Source organism: Arachis hypogaea, chromosome 19 (genome assembly GCF_003086295.3).
Source record: "Arachis hypogaea cultivar Tifrunner chromosome 19, arahy.Tifrunner.gnm2.J5K5, whole genome shotgun sequence".
NCBI classification, from domain to species: domain Eukaryota; kingdom Viridiplantae; phylum Streptophyta; class Magnoliopsida; order Fabales; family Fabaceae; genus Arachis; species Arachis hypogaea.
This window is the reverse complement of record NC_092054.1, coordinates 95,615,728-95,629,148: the sequence shown is the minus strand read 5'-3', so window position 1 is coordinate 95,629,148 and position 13,421 is coordinate 95,615,728. Positions and strand designations below refer to the sequence as shown.

Genomic DNA, 13,421 nt, shown 5'->3' with positions numbered 1-13,421 from the left:
GTTGAGTAGTTTCAGATTTTCTAAGGCAGAATGACTTAAAGGATGAAAAAGGAAACACACTAAAATGGAAGGAAGAAGAAAAACGGAGCTTTAAGGAAACTGGTATCCACGCGATCGCATGGATGACGCGATCGCGTGCCAAGCACGAATCAGTAGCGACGCGGCCGCAAGACTGACGCGACCGCGCGCCTTAAGCAGAATGCACATGATGCGGTCGCATGACTGACGCGACCGCGTGGCAAGGAAAAGCTCCAGATGACGTGACCGCGTGACCCACGCAGACGCGTGACAGAGGCCACGCACTAGAAATTACAGAATACGCCCCCAACGAATTCTGAAGCCCTTTTTGGCCCAGATCCAAGTACAGACAGGATAGACCAGAGGTTATAAAGTGTGGAAATACTTCCATTCAAAGAGAGCTTGCCAATTTCTAGTTTTCATGATTTAGATTTAGTTCAGAGAGAGATTCTCTCTCTCTCTTAGGATTTAGGACTTCTTCTTGTTTTGGGAGTAACTCTGGATCCAGGTTTTAATGTTCTTTTATTTTAGTTTTACTTTTATTTATTTATCCCAACATTTGAATTGATTATTATAATTTGATTTATGAATTATTCCATGTTACAGATCTCTATTTGAATTAATGATATTTGAGGTATTTTCAATTTATGATTGTTCTCTTTGAATTAAGTTGCCATTGCTTTCCATCTAAGGACACTTTTATTATTCCAGCAATTTACTTTTTCCCCTTTTGGTCTTGGTTAAGAATTCAGTAACTCAACAGTTATTAAACTCAACGTAATTGATAATCGTTATTTTGCTAATTGAGCTGAACCTAAATAATCCCAACCTTTTCTTAGGAAATAATTAGGATTCAAAGGTCAATTTAATTAGTCCCTTAACTTTCCTTTGCCCTGGTAAAGGTTGACCAAGTGGAATTAAGATACAACTTTCATTATTGTTGAGAGAGATAACTAAGTTGGACTTCTAATTTCCCTTATCTTGCCAAAAGTTGTTTCACCGTTATTATTTATTTTTAATTGCCATTTAATTCACTCGTCATTTAAATTACTTGCTTCTCACCTTCTAAACCCCGATTACAACCTTTATAACCAATAATAAGAACATACTTCCTCGCAGTTCCTTGAGAAGACGACCCGAGGTTTGAATACTCGGTTAACAATTTTTAAGGGGTTTGTTACTTGTGACAACCAAAACGTTTGTACGAAGGGATTTTTGTCGGTTTAGAGACTATATCTACAACGCGACTATTTTTCTGAACTTCTTTACTGGCAGAAATCCCGACGTCAACTCACAAAAGACTTCATGATAAAAGAAAACTAGGTAGTGAAAATAAACTATCCTAATGTTGCAAGTATTCAAAAATAGAATTTAAAATAGAGAGAAAAACTTAATCATGATTCAGAATTTAGAGAGTGTCAACCATGGGACTTAACAACCTTGAGCAGCTTCAACTTCAGTTCATTGGCCCTTTGCCTTTATCTTTCTTGGAAGGGGAGGAGTCATCTTCATCTTTGTTGGAGGATCCTTCTTGTGCTTTCTTGTCCTTAGGCTTCCAAAATCCTAGCCTTCTCATGTAGTTTCTTTCATCCTCCTTATGCTTGGCCAGAATTTCTTCTTGTCTTGCACTTAAACTCCTCCATCCCTTGCATGAATGTTGGGTATCCTGGGTTTAGAGCGGCCACAGCATTACACAAGTGATTCAGTTTTGCTTGTGTCTTGATATCATATTGCCTCCTTGAAATTGTTCTAGCATCATAAAGATGTCTGAACTCAGCAAGGTTCCTTTGTTGCCATTTGCCTTGCTCTACGATTTTATCAAGTGCACTTCGCACCTCTCCCCAGTCAAACTGTTCTTGTTGCTCCTTCCTCATGTACTCCCAATTCCCTTGGAGTTGTTGTATGCTCTGATTCACTTGGCTCCATTGTTGTTGTTGAGTCTTCTTGAATTGATTGACATCCTCCCTCAGATGGTGTAGGTATCCCTTCATTTGGTGTACATCTCCTTGCAATTGTTCCCAATTGAATGCCTCTGGAAATTGTTGGTATTGTTGGTATAGTGGTGGTTGGAGTGCTAGGAAATGTGGTTGCTCATCTGCCTCTTCTTCTTCTTGTTATTGTTGCACATGTGGCTCATGAGCATGAGCCCTATGCTCCCTGGCCCTTTGAAGTGGGTTGACAGCCACCACTTTGGCCATCTTCTTGGCAGTTATGGGCTTTTCTTGTTCCACTAGCACTTCATCAATTATCCTCTCCACCCCTGCTTCATCACACAGCCTTTGGATGATGCTGGGGAATACCAATCTTAAGCTATCTTTGGTGCTTTTTAGAATTTTATTGATGTTGTTGGCAATCAATTCCCCAACATTGACATTCTCACCTTTCATGATGCTGTATATGAGCACAGCTCTCTCTTTGGTCACCTCCAAAGTGTTGGATGTAGGGATTAGGGACCTCCTCACAAAATATAACCACCCTCTAGCTTGGGGGCTCAAATCCCTTCTTCTCAGTTGGTTGGGCCTCCCATCCTTGTCATTTATCCACTACACATTCAAAACACATATTTCATTTAGGATTTCATCAAATCTTGGGTCTTGTTGCTTCATTCTCTCCTCAGAGCTCCGGATGGAGGTTGTCTGCTTCACCATCAGCGTCCTCTCTATATTAGTGGGGCTGTAATCAATGGACTTCCCCCTTACATAGCTAAGATAGCCATAGGGTTGTCCTGGCTGAGGCACGGCATTAGCATAGAACTCTCTCACCAAGCTTTTCACTACCTTCTTTGGAGGATTGCACAAGAGTGCCCAGCCTCTATTGTTTATCTCCCTGTTGATCTCAGGGTGCTCATTCCTCCCCAGCTAGAAACCGACCTCTGGGATGATTCCCCTCTCACTCACCCAACCATAAAATTGGTTTTGGTTGAATGAGGAGAGAAACTTATACTCATTGAAACCCGAACTTGAAGATCCAGAAGTTGGTTCTTTAGTCTTTCTTTTCTTTGATGCTGTTGAGGTTTTTGGTGGTGCCATTGGGTTGATGGTGTGCTTAAAGGTTTGGAGAAGGTGATGGGGAAGGTTGCAAAAGAGAGCAAGCAAAACAAAGTTTTGCTCCAACACCAAACTTAGAGCTTGATCGTCCCGATCAAGAAAAAGGTAGGGGGTAGTGAAAGAAGGGTAAGGGGAAAGAAAAAGAGATGAAAGGAAGGAAGCCTTTGTGGAGTCTTTTTGTCTGTGAGATGGGGTTTGAAGTGTGGGGAGATGTGGGAAAAGTAGGGGTCTTTATAGGTGTGTAAAGTGAGGTTCAAATGGTGGGAAGTAAAGGAATTCAATGTTTTCCCACTTGGGGAGTGGCGCCTAGCGTGGGAAGAGGCGCCAATCCTCATCCCACTTCACTTCCTGCATGTTTTGAGTTCCAAAGTGCAAGTACACTTTGACCTCCTTGCTTTGTGCACTATCCATCATGTGGGTCCCATTTTCTCTCCTGAAAATAAAATTGAAACCTCATTAGTAATGATAAAAGAATCCTTCACATTCCTCTTTGATATGGATGGCTGAATTTTGCAACTGATGGGTGTCCCTTGGGACACCAAACTTAATCCTATTGCATCATAATAAATTGGGTTTATCATTGGGTTTTTAATGTGTTCATAAAGGTAGAACAATTCCAATCTCTTCATATACTTTTGCTTTTATCCTCTTCTGAACACATTTAAACCACATTCATGCTCTCCCCAATATATTGAATGCTTTCAGATTTAGTGTTATTGGGCTTTGCTAGATGGTGGTAATTCATGTGGTGGTGGCCACACCAAACTTAATCTCTAGGCTTACCTCTAATCATAATTTGTTCAAGGTTAGTAAGCCTAGATTAAGTAAATTGGTGGCCACACCAAACTTAATCTCTGGGCTCACCTTTAATCATAATTTGTTCAAGATTAGTAAGCCTTGATTAAATAAATTGGTGGCCACACCAAACTTAGCTTTTTAGCTAGCTCTCAGCCCAATAGCTCGTCATTAGCACAGGTATTCATTAAATTGCATTTTAGACCAAAAGAAAACAGAATATAAGGGTCTCCTAACTACCAAAATAGAAAACAAAATTCTTAATCCACTATCTACAATCTACTTCTTAGAAGGCAAGAAAACATAAATTTTCAACTGAAACTCAAACTATCTAAATAGGCAAATTTTAACTACTTTTACGAAAGCAATAAATCAAAAGGATATAAAGTGTTGGGGTGCCTCCCAACTAGTGCTTCTTTATCGTCATTAGCTTGACGTTCTTCCTTTGTTAGCTGAGGTTGTAGCTCACTCTCTTCTCATCCAGTGAGTCCCCTAGGTAATGCTTGAGTCTATGGCCATTCACAGTGAATGTCCTTTGTGTTTTGTCTTTCATGAGCTCTACATGGCTATAGGGGGATACATTGAGGATGGTGAAGGGGCCTAACCATCGAGACTTAAGCTTCCTAGGGAAGAACTTGAGTCTCAAATTATACAGCAGCACCTTTTGCCCTTCAGTGAACTCCCTCCTTGCTATCTTCTGATCATGCCACCTTTTTGCATTCTCTTTGTAGATCTTTGTACTCTCATATGCCTTATTCCTAAACTCCTCCAGCTCATTTAGCTGCATAAGCCTCCTTTCTCCAGCAGCTTGTTCATCAAAGTTCAATATTTTTATAGCCCAAAATGCTCTATGCTCAAGCTCAACTGGTAAGTGACAAGCCTTACCAAACACCAATTGGTATGAAGACATTCCAATAGGTGTTTTGAAGGCTGTCCTGTAGGCCCATAGTGCATCATCCAGCTTCTTAGACCAATCCTTTTTTGAGCTTCCAACAGTTTTTTCAAGAATTCTTTTAAGCTCTCTGTTTGAAATTTCTGCTTGCCCGTTCGTCTGTGGGTGATATGGGGTTGCCACCTTGTGCTTGACTCCATACTTGGAAAGGAGTGCTTCGAGTTGCCTATTGCAGAAGTGTGTCCTTCCATCACTGATGAGAGCTCTAGGCACCCCAAATCTGCTGAAGATGTTCTTTCTCAAAAAGCTCATTACAACTTTGTTATCATTTGTTAGAGTGGCTATGGCTTCTACCCACTTTGATACATAATCCACAACCACCAATATATAACTATTTGAGTATGAGGATGGGAAGGGTCCCATAAAATCAATTCCCCACACATCAAACAATTCTAACTCCATTATGAACCTCTGTGGCATCTCATTTCTCTTGGATAAATTGCCAACCCTTTGGCATTCATCACATCTTGTCACCAATTCTTTTGCATCTTTGAAGATGGTTGGCCAGTAGAATCCATATTGTAGCACCTTGGCTACAGTTCTGTCCCCACTAAAATGGCTTCCATATGCAGATCCATGACACTGCCAAAGCACTTCTTGCCCTTCCTCATGGGAAATACACCTTCTCAAGATTCCATTAGCACACTTTTTGAACAAATAGGGCTCATCCCAGATGTAGTGTTTAGCATCTTTGGCTAGCTTTTTCCTCATATGCTTGTTAATGTTAGTTGGTAGTTCCCCAATAGCCTTGAAGTTGGCTATGTCAGCAAACCAAGGGGCCTCTTGTATCATCATCAACTGCTCATCAGGGAAGCTTTCATTCACTGTAACTTGGTGTACCCCATCTTCTTCTTGTGGTATTCTTGAGAGGTGGTCAGCCACTTTGTTCTCTGCTCCACTCCTATCTTTAATTTCAATATCAAATTCTTGGAGCAATAGAATCCATCTTATTAGTCTGGGCTTGGAGTCTTGTTTGGTGAGCAAGTATTTGAGTGCTGCATGATCAGTGAATACAATTACTTTAGAACCAATAAGATATGATCTAAATTTATCAAAAGCAAAGACAATGGCAAGTAATTCCTTCTCTATAGTGGTATAGTTCCTTTGATTCTCATTAAGAACCTTGCTAGCATAATAAATGACATGCACCAATTTATCCTTCCTCTGTCCTAAGACAGCACCCACGGCAAAATCTTATGCATCACACATCAGTTCAAAAGGTAAATCCCAGCATGGTGGTGCTATGATAGGCACAGAGGAGAGTTTGTTTTTAAGTTCCTTAAATGCTATCATGCATTCATCATCAAAAACAAAAGGTACATTAGAGACTAGTAGGTTACTCAAAGGTTTGGCAACCTTGGAGAAGTCTCTAATGAATCTCCTGTAGAAGCCAGCATGTCCTATAAAACTTCTAATTGCCTTGACATTGCAAGGTAGGGGCAACTTTTCAATCACCTCCACCTTAGCCTTGTCCACCTCTATGCCCCTTTTCGATATCTTATGACCAAGGACCACCCCCTCTGTAACCATGAAATGGCATTTCTCCCAGTTCAAAATGAGGTTGGTCTCTTGGCATCTCTTTAGCACCAAGGCCAAGTAGTGTAAGCAATCAGAATATGAGTTACCAAATACAGAAAAGTCATCCATAAACACCTCAATAAATCTTTGAATCATGTCTGAAAATATGGAGAGCATGCACCTTTGGAATGTTGTAGGTGCATTGCACAATCCAAAGAGCATTCTCCTATAAGCGAAAACACCATATGGACAAGTAAATGAAGTTTTTTCCTGGTCCTTGGGGTCTACAACAATTTGGTTGTAGCCCGAATAACCGTCCAAGAAGCAGTAATACTCATGTCTAGCCAATCTCTCAAGCATCTGATCCATGAAAGGTAAGGGGAAGTGATCCTTCCTGGTGGCCTCATTAAGCTTCCTATAATCAATGCACATGTGCCACCCGGTCATGGTTCTTGTGGGTATAAGCTCATTTTTCTCATTCGGTACAATAGTGACCCCTTCTTTCTTTGAGACTACTTGCACCGAGCTTACCCAAGGGCTGTCTGAGATGGGGTAGATCACCCCTGCTTGCCACAACTTTAATACTTCTTTTTGGACCACTTCATTCATAGTTGGATTCAGCCTTCTTTGCTATTGCTTTGAGGGTTTAGCACCTTCTTCAAGTAGTATCTTGTGCATGCACATTGAAGGACTGATTCCTTTTAAGTCTGCAAGTGTCTAGCCTATGGCATCCTTGTGCTGTTTCAGCACTTGGATAAGTTCTTTCTCCTGCTCCTCACTCAAACTTGAATTGATGATCACCGGGTAGGTGTTGTTGTCACCCAGATATGCATATTTCAAGCTTGGTGATAAGGTCTTCAACTCGAGTTTTGGTGCCTCTACTTCTTTACTGTCTTTAGGGTTCAACATGATTGAATTTTCCATGGTTCCTTGTGGTTGTTCTCCACTTGATGCTTGCTGCTCTAGCTCAATAGCTCCTTCACATTGTTCTTCTTTCAAAACTCCTTGAACTATCTATTCTATGGTGTCCACCATCATGCATTCTCCTATGGATTCCTTGGGGTAACTCATTGCCTTGAAGACATTGAAGACCATCTTCTCTTCATGTAATCTCAAGACTAATTCCCCTTTTTGTACATCAATGATGGCTCTAGCAGTAGCTAGGAATGGCCTTCCTAGAATGATTGATGTGTTAGCCTCTTCTTCCATATCCAACACAACAAAGTCAGCTGGGAAAATGAATTCTCCCACTTTCACCAGCAAGTCTTCCACTACCCCATGTAGGAACTTGAAGGTTCTGTCAGCTAATTAGAGTGCCATTCTTGTTAGCTTGGCTTCCTCAATCTTCATCCTCTTCATCATGGTTAGGGACATGAGATTGATGCTAGCTCCTAAGTCACACAAGACCTTCTCAATGTTGATATCTCCTATGATGCAGGGGATTTGGAAACTCCCTGGGTCCTTCATTTTCTGGGGTAGCTTCCTTTGTATTATGGCACTACACTCCTCAGTTAACACTACGGTCTCTTTTTCCTCCCAGTTCCTCTTTCTTGTCATGAGCTCCTTCAGAAATTTGGCATAGAGTGGCATTTGCTCCAATGCCTCAGCAAATGGTATGTTAATTTGGAGCTTTTTGAAGATCTCTAAAAATTTAGAGAACTGGCCATCCTTCCCATCTTTCCTCAGCCTTTGTGGATATGGTACTTTTGGCACATAAGGGATCAAGATTGGCTTTGGTGATGATGGGGTAGGGGTCTCCTCTTTATTCTTGTTTTCAGGCTTTTCTGCAGCTTCTTTTTGTTGGTTGCTCTGGCTTGGGTTTGCTTCTTCCACCACCTTTCCGCTTCTAAGTGTGATGGCTTTGCATTCCCCTCTTGGGTTAGCCATGGTATCACTGGGAAATGTATGTGTGGACATATGAATTTGCTTGGACAGAATCCCTACTTGTGCTTCCAATTTTGAAATGGCTGCGCCTTGATTCTTCAGATTTGACCTGTACTCTTCTTGGTTGGCATCTATCCTCTTATCAGCTTGTGTTTGTCTCTCCAAAAGAGTGGAGATAGCTCCTGTCAGCTCTGACGACAGTTGTGCTATTGCAGCTTCTACTCTCTCAAAGTTGCTTTTGATCTCACATGGTTGCATGGTTGAGGTTGATATGTCTTGTTGGTGGTTGTTGTGCATTGGTTGAGTGGAATGATATGATGTGTTTTGTGCATTGTGGTAGGGTCTATTATTGTTTGGTAGATGGTTGGGGTTGTGATTTTGGTATTGATTGGCTTGGTATGGCTTTGTATGATCTGGATTGTGGTTTTGTTGGTTCCCCCACCAAAAATTCAGATGGTTCTTCCAACCTGCATTGTATGTCTTGGAGTTTGGGTCATATGGGGGTCTAAAATTGTTCACATAATTTGCTTGTTCACAATCAACTTCTGGTGCATCTCCTTTTTATTGGGGGCTTGGGCTTGAATGGCTAAGACTTGATTACTCTCCATCTTCTTGGTCAAGGCTGCTAGTTGTGCAGTGATCAATTTGTTTTGGGCCAGCAGGGCATCCATTGAATTGAGTTCCATCACTCCTCTCTTTTGAGTTCTTTCTGAAGCATAGAAGTACTCATTCTCGGCTACAGTTTCTATGACATCTATGGCTTCTTCAATGGTTTTCTTCTTGTTAAGTGAGCCTCCAGAAGAATGATCTACTGCTTTCTTTGACTCATATGACAGTCCTTCATAGAAGATGTGTAGTTGCACCAACTCATTGAACATGTCAGGCGGGCATTTCCTTGTCAAATCTTTGAACCTCTCCCAGGCTTCATAGAGTGTTTCACCATCTTGTTGTCTAAAAGTTTGCACCTCAGCTCTTAGCCTGTTGACTCTTTGAGGGGGTAAAATATTGCTAGAAATTTGTTTACAACATCATCCCATGTAGTTAAAGTCTCCTTGGAAAATGCTTCCAACCACTTTGCAGCCTTATCTCTGAGTGAGAAAGGGAACAAAAGTAGTTTGTAGGTGTCAGGGTGTATACCATTGGACTTTACAGTGTCACAAATCCTCAAGAATATGCTGAGATATTGATTTGGGTCCTCCTGGGCTCCTCCTCCATATGAACAATTATTCTGAACAAGTGTGATGAGTTGAGGTTTCAACTCAAAGTTATTGGCATGGATTGTTGGTTTGAGGATGCTGCTGCCACAGTTTCCTGGATTTGGGTTGATGTAGGAGCCTAAGACTCTCCTCTCTTGTCCAACATGATTTCCAGCATCTCCTCCAACATTGTCCTGTACTTCATCATCCATGGTGGTTCATAGATCTTCCTCCACTAGTTCTTCTCCAACTATGCCTTTGCCTCTTGCTTCCCTCCTTAATCTAAGGAAGGTCCTCTCAATTTCACTATCAAAGGAAGATGAAGTTTCTCCCCTTCTACCTGTTATACATTCAACAAAAAAGCAAGTGGAGGACAAGTGAAAGAATCACTATAGTAAGATTAATGGTTAGCTTGGTTGATGCAATTAATCAAACAGTCAGAAGAATGGAAATACGGACAGTGAATAGCTAAAATAATCAAAGTAAAACTAAAGAAAACAGAGTAGACAGAAGAGTAAAAAAAAAACTAAAAAGAGAATAACAAGGTAAAAATATTGCTTAATCTAGCTCCTCAATCAATTTAATCATTGTCAAATTCAAACCAATCCCCGGCAACGGCGCCATAAAACTTGATGAGCCGAATTCACACCCCATTATAAAATTTGTGAATCCGTTCCTTTGGCAAGCGCACCAAAATTATCGTCAAGTAATAACCCACAGTGGAGTGGGATTGTATCCACAGAGAGATTGTAGAATTTTAATAATTGTAAATAGCTAGTAGAAATTTTGTGATTGCAAAATTGTAACAGTGTAGAATTATAAATGACTCAAAAGTAACTGAAAGTAGTAAATGGTAGAATTGGAAATGGCAGGAAACTAAAGAGCAGAAACTTAAATGACTTAATAGTAAATGAGAATGGGGAATTACAGAATGTAAAGAAAACTATAAAGAAAGTGGAAGATAAGAATGAGGGAATTCATTGAGATCAGGAGATGTTATCTCTTTGGATTAGATCCAGCTCATATCCTCTTCAATCATGCAACTCATTGACCTCTTGGCAATCATGATTGATTGAGCCCCAATCCTTTGGTGACTCAATCTCTCAGATCTTGATCAATAGCCAATTCCTTGGTCTAATTGCTCATGAAGAGAGATATGTTTGGTCCCTGATTATACCACACATCATCATATGTCCAAGTAGGGGGAGGATTTTATGTCACCATATCCAAACACCAAAACCCAGATCCTACTCAAGTGTGAGAAGGGATTTCTAGCATGATTTCATGTTTCCTTTTCCAAGGTTCCCATGAAACCCATTTTGCATTCAACCCCTTTTCCAAGGTGATTGAATACTAGCATGAAGAACAAAATTACTTCTAGTAAATCAAAGAGAAGATGAAGAGAAGAAGAAATTCACTATCATTAATCCATCAAGTACAACAGAGCTCTCTCTCTCAATGAGAGGGAATTTAGCTACTCATAGCTCAAGAAAAAGTAAAAGATGGCAAAAGTGAATCTAACTATCCTTCAACTAATAGCTAAACTGCTTAACCCCTTCTTCAGTACTTCCAAGGGGTATATATACTACTCCTAGCAATAGAAAATAAAGAAAAATACAAAACTAAAAGTAAAATTACATTTTGGAGGGAAAAGAAACTCATAAAACGTGATCTCCCATCAGGCGTGTGATTGGCGCTTCAGTGGCGTAACACGCATTGCCCAGATTCTTCCTTGGCGTGCCACGCCCAATCCTCAAGTGGCACGCCTCCCTTCACTGACCACCCTGGCGTGTGACAATGCACAACCAAGAGATGTTATATTGGTAAGATTTTTCTCTTTAATATCACCTCATTGTGAGTATAGCCTACCAACAACAATCCTCGGGGGTCAAATTTAGAAGAGGGATTTGATTGTCACAGGTTCAACCCCAATAGAAATAACCGAAGTATTCAAACCTCGGGTCGTCTCACGAAGAATGGGCAAACATGTGCTTCGACATTGGTTAGAAATCCGGGGTTGAGAGTTATTAGCATGAAAATAAATGGAAAACTCAACAAGCAAGTAATCTTAAATTGCAATAAACGAATTCAACTACGTAAGGAAAAACTAAGCAATTCCAATGAGCAAGCAATATTCTACTTAATTTTCCCTTAAGCTAAGCGAGTAACTATGACTAAGACACTTGAAATTGGAAATCGGTTTTCAATTATGAATGATAAAAACAACTCTTGGCTAGACACGGAAATTGGGGTCACAATCCTTGTCCAACACTCCATCTTGACAATTATGAGGAACCAAGCTCATTAAGTCTACTCCCAAGTCTTAAGTACGTGATATCTACTCCTAGACTTGAAGTACGTCAAATGGCTTTGGCCACATCAACCCATAAGTCCCAACCTACCTACTAATTAGATTAGTAGTGGGTTGGCGTCAATGAGTATCAAATTGACCACCTAGGGCTCCCAAATCATCAAATCCGTTAGACCCAATGACTCAAGTTTACCCAATTCCCTTGACCTAGGCCAAGAGTGAGAAGAACTACTCCATAATCAAAGTAAACAATTCATCAAACACTTGGTAAGCACTAACAAAATACATGTTCAAAATAGTAATTAAATTGAGTTCTACAAATCCCCACTAACAATGATCAACATACAATCAAACAATCAACAAGATTAAACATAGAAATCATCAATGTAACATCAACAAAACAAGATTCACAACATTCATGAAATGGTTAAAATAATAATTGACAAGAATCATAAAACTATCACTAGATGTAAGCAAGATTGTAGCAAGGAAATTAAAGTGAACAATTAAAACTGTAATCAACAAAATCCAATTCACAAATCAACAAGGAAAAATCAAAATGAAAACTAGATCTAGAAAGGAACAAGGATTTCTCTCTCTAGAATCACCAAAGAACCCAAAAAAACTCAAAATTATGTCCTAGTCTCCAAATGAGTTATCCCCCATTTTCCCCTAAGCATCCTTGGGTCTTTTCCATGCAGAAACAGCTTGAAATTGGGCCTCCTTGGCCTCAGAAATCGCCAGGCACGATTTCTCTTAATGAGGTCACGTGCAGCTTCCCACGCGTGCGCGCCATGCGTGCGCGCGCGCCGATTATTTTTGTGATCCACGCGTGCGCGCCAGTTGTGCGTGTGCGTCGATAGAAATCTTCCAATTTGCGCGGATGCGTCCATCCTTGCGCGCCGCTTCTATCCAGTCCCATCCACGCGAGCGCGTGGAGTGCGCGGGCGCGCCGATGCTGCTGCTCCCAAGACTTCAATTCTTCATGTTCCTCCCTTTTTGTACATGCTTTCTCCCTCTCTTCTGAGTCATTCCTAATCTATAATTCCTGAAATTACTCAACACAGATATCACAGCATCAAATGACAATAGAAGAGGATTAAAATATGGCAATTTTAAGGTAAAATAAGCATGTTTTTCATCATAGAGCAATATTGGGAAGTGAACACAAAACCATGCATTTCTTGTGAATAAGTGTGAAAAATATTGATAAAATTCCCCAAAATAAGCACAAGATAAACCACGAAATCGGGGTTTATCAAATCTCCTCACACTTAAACTAAGCATGCCCTCATGCTTAAAATAAAATGACCAAAGATTATGATGGGAAGGGGTTTATAAAATGCTAAGTATCTAAACGGATGCATGTAACTAATGTAAAGTCATATACCTACTTGGTCAAAAGTGAATCCATCTTTCAAGAATACATGTGAGCATATAGGGTGAAGATAGTATGCAGTTCACGAATCCTACCAAACTGAACATCACTAAAGAGTGCATATGACTTGCTAAGCGAACGCTTGTGAAAGCTGGGAACAAGCATTGAGCATCAAACCCTCACCGGAAGTGTATCCGCTCTATTCGCTCAAGTGTCTAGGGTTCGTCACTCAATTTCCTCCTAATCATGCTTTCCAAGATTTGTCTTTCATCTAATCAATTGACAATTACTTAATGCATGCGTACAAGTATCATGAGGTCTT

General features: G+C 40.4%; 1 non-coding gene across 1 annotated transcript; it reads left to right on the top strand.

Annotated features, from left to right (window-relative positions):
- Positions 1-9,090: 9,090 nt before the first annotated feature.
- On the top strand, positions 9,091-9,194 carry LOC112780224 (small nucleolar RNA R71). The gene has a single exon (XR_003191076.1). It is a non-coding gene; the product is annotated as a small nucleolar RNA R71 (small nucleolar RNA).
- The last annotated feature ends 4,227 nt before the right edge of the window (positions 9,195-13,421 follow it).